We start from the raw sequence: 3,347 nt of genomic DNA, 5'->3' as shown, positions 1-3,347 counted from the left end.
CAGGTTATCATATCATCTTCTATGTGTTTAAGTCTCCTTTTCCTGACAACTGAAGAATTTTCACCAATAGTTCATTACACAGTCTTTTCGTCTGTTGCTTGCATCTTCAGTCTTATTTGCATATCAGAGAGTGATGGAGTTGAAAATTTTTGTGGATAGATGGAAACCAAGTTGTAGCAATACATGTTAGACACCAGTAGTTTACTACTGCATGGGCTAGAATTGTAAGTAAATATGTTCTCCAGCTTGTTGGCAGATCTTATCTGCAAAGAATTTATTCAAAGCACTTTTCCAGACCTGCAAGGATGAGATGAGCCCTTGAAAATAAGAGGAAGTGGATGTTTTACGGATAGTAGTTCTCCAACAGTATTTAGTCACATTATTGAAGATAGCCGCATTACTAAAGATAGTCACATTATTTGTCTGAAGACAGTAGGTAGGTGAAATATGCTCACTATTTTTTATTTACTTAAATTTGGCATATTTTGTGACAGTACCATTTCCGTGAAATGTTTACAAGGCGATATTTGTCATGGCTTCAGTTGTTTAGTGGAAGTATGATTCCACAATGCAGTTTCGTCGGCTGCAGAAATGACCTGGTTCAATGCGTTTGCCTCATTTTTGGTGCTTCAAATACCATTTCTTCGAATGTGGTTTCTTCTTAAAGTTTATATAAAAATAAGTAGTAACATAATTCATTTTTTTCTGTTCACTTCCAAATTATTTATAACGGCGACCTGCACATTGTTCTACCGTCAACACACACACCAAGTGACCAAGAGTTCACTGCCGAGTGCCGACTGACTACAGTCACAGACGACTCCAGCGTCAAAGACATTTTACACAACACACAAGCTTCCACTTGTAATCAGTCTCTTTGATATTCTTCGTGACATTTACTAATAGTAATCAATATGCTGCCACTCTCAAAAATATAAGTAAATTAGCATATAATAAGGCAAATTACAATAAAAAAATTCTGACAAAAATATAAGAAAACATTATAATTTGGTATCGACAAATCCGGTAGAAAATAACACATCTCCCAGATCCATTACATAGGGGACGACCATTTCCACAATCTGCGCATCCACCCTCGAACCTCAACGCTATGGATTTTTATCTGGAGCTATCTAAGATAGACATTCTTCATTCAAAGAAATTCGTCAAAGTGTTGTGGAAAACTGTAATTGTAGTTTACGCAATTCAATGGTCTTTGAAAGTTTGCAAGAGTTCATGCTCCGATGAGTGTATGCATGCATATAGGTAATAAGACGAAGATATTATGGACTTACGCTTATCATTTTGTGCACTGAAAACTTTGAAGAATGTTGTATCGGTAACAACAGATGGATTGAGATACAAATGTACATGTAGGCTCCCACAAATGTATGTAAAATATTCCTAACAGTCCTTGTACATCACATTGTTTGCAAAGCTTTTAATTTTACTTTTTAAGCTTGAGTGGCATAACTTAAGTTGAACAAATGTGTGTTGAAAGTTACATCCCCTGAATTGTTGGTGTAGGGCATAACCTGCCCAGTATTCATAGAGTTGCACGAGATAAACCTCCTACAGCCTCACTAAATAGGTATGTAGAACTGACACTTAGCCCAGGAATAAAACATAACAGTCTTTTGTGTTCCCAGTTTGACGCATTGTCAAGTTATTGTTCAGATCTTTGCAGATTTTAGTAATTTTATTTCAATGTTGACAAAAAGTTTGTGCCATTTTGTGTTTTGTTTGTGAAACAGGAAGTATGGCACATTATGGTGCATTCAGGCCCATAGGTAAAGTGACTGTATAAAATGGCCACATCTTCCAGCATCTACTACAGTTACTCTGCCCTGTAGAATTCCATGTAGTCTCAGCAAGCTGCTATGTATCTGGAAGGCACAGTAAAGAGGAGTGTCCTCTTGGAAACTGGTAACATATATACTAAGAGCCGTGTTTGTGTCATGCTGGTGAGAGAGGAGAGTAGTGTCCAGGAAACTGGTAACTGACTCCACACACTGCGGTGTTGGAAAGGCCTGCTTTTTTGTGGCTCGATAAGGACGTGTATGAAGAAATGACAGAGAAAAGATTGGGGGATTGTATTTATGCACTCTTCTGGAAAGCTTCACATATATCTTCATTGTGGAACAGTCATGAAATTACCACTGATACAAAGGAAACTGAATAACTTACTGTGAACAGAATGACAATGAAACCAATCTAAATTATGTAGTGTTTGTAAAGACCACAGTATTTCTGATCATGTTCAGGGACATAATGAAAAAACAGAAGAAACCAGTGACACAAAATCACAGACTATCATATGTGGAAATGCGTAACAATCCTGCACTGAATAAAAAAAGTCTGTATTCCAGATTCCAAAGACAGGGTAACTCCCCATTTCGCCACCTCTTAGGGTGACTGTGTTCACAGTCTGCAATTACAGCACTTTCAAAAACATGGCCACTTAGATGTAGGAAGCTCGTTTTTATTTACCATTTACTTCAAATAAGCTGATTCATAATGTTCATCATCGATCAATACATATAAATATTGGGCCGTACATGTGGGACTGCATGATGAGCTCTTGCTGTGTTGTATAGCAGGTGTACGTACAACCATCAGTCTCGTAGAAGTGTTTATTTACTGTATTTTTGTAAGTAGTAACAGCATTTTGGTTGGCATGATCAATGGTGGAAATCTTAAACAAGAAAAAAAATCTATGTAATGTCCTGCTGGTTCTTTACTGTGATATTGAGTGGTGAAGTAAAATCTGATAGGAAGCAAAGACTTCCTATTATTCAGTCTTGCTCACCTTACTATTTTGGCAACCTCACCCACTTCCGACTGAACATTTTCTCAGAGTGCTGCAGTTACTGCTAGAAGTTAAAACTGCAAATACAACATCCAGTTCTCAAAATAAATACGATACTTCTGTTAAACAATGTATCAATATTGTTCTCTAGTTTACAATAACTATTCAATACAAAAATGCTTCTTCATTCCCAACTCCCCGATTATATAGAAAAAGACTTAAGCCCACAAATGATATGCCTTATGTAATAGATTCCAATTGAATGTGTGTATAAAAAGTTTTCTCTTCTCCACATGATGTCATAGGCATTCTTACAGCCATTCTTCCTATATGGCATGCACCATATCTCCAAGGCAGGACCCATCCAGCCAGCAGGTACCGTGAATGTGGTAAGCTGTTTATTGTTGACCCAGCTTGCAGATACGTTGCATCCATCCATTTCACAATACGTGTGCATAAATAAAACATACATTGAAACAGTAGTTTATATAATTAATTACAAAAATAAACTTTTGTTGGTTCGAAAAATGCTGATGCA

The 3,347-nt window shown here is 36.9% G+C and overlaps 1 long non-coding RNA gene across 1 annotated transcript; it reads left to right on the top strand.

The window, feature by feature from the left end:
* Positions 1–1,093: 1,093 nt before the first annotated feature.
* On the top strand, positions 1,094–2,939 carry LOC124624070. Its single transcript, XR_006980704.1, has 2 exons — positions 1,094–1,367; positions 1,460–2,939. It is a non-coding gene; the product is annotated as an uncharacterized LOC124624070 (long non-coding RNA).
* The last annotated feature ends 408 nt before the right edge of the window (positions 2,940–3,347 follow it).

This window comes from Schistocerca americana, chromosome 1 (genome assembly GCF_021461395.2).
Source record: "Schistocerca americana isolate TAMUIC-IGC-003095 chromosome 1, iqSchAmer2.1, whole genome shotgun sequence".
NCBI classification, from domain to species: domain Eukaryota; kingdom Metazoa; phylum Arthropoda; class Insecta; order Orthoptera; family Acrididae; genus Schistocerca; species Schistocerca americana.
Note: the sequence above shows the minus strand (reverse complement) of the source record. Positions and strands in the feature narration are given on the sequence as shown.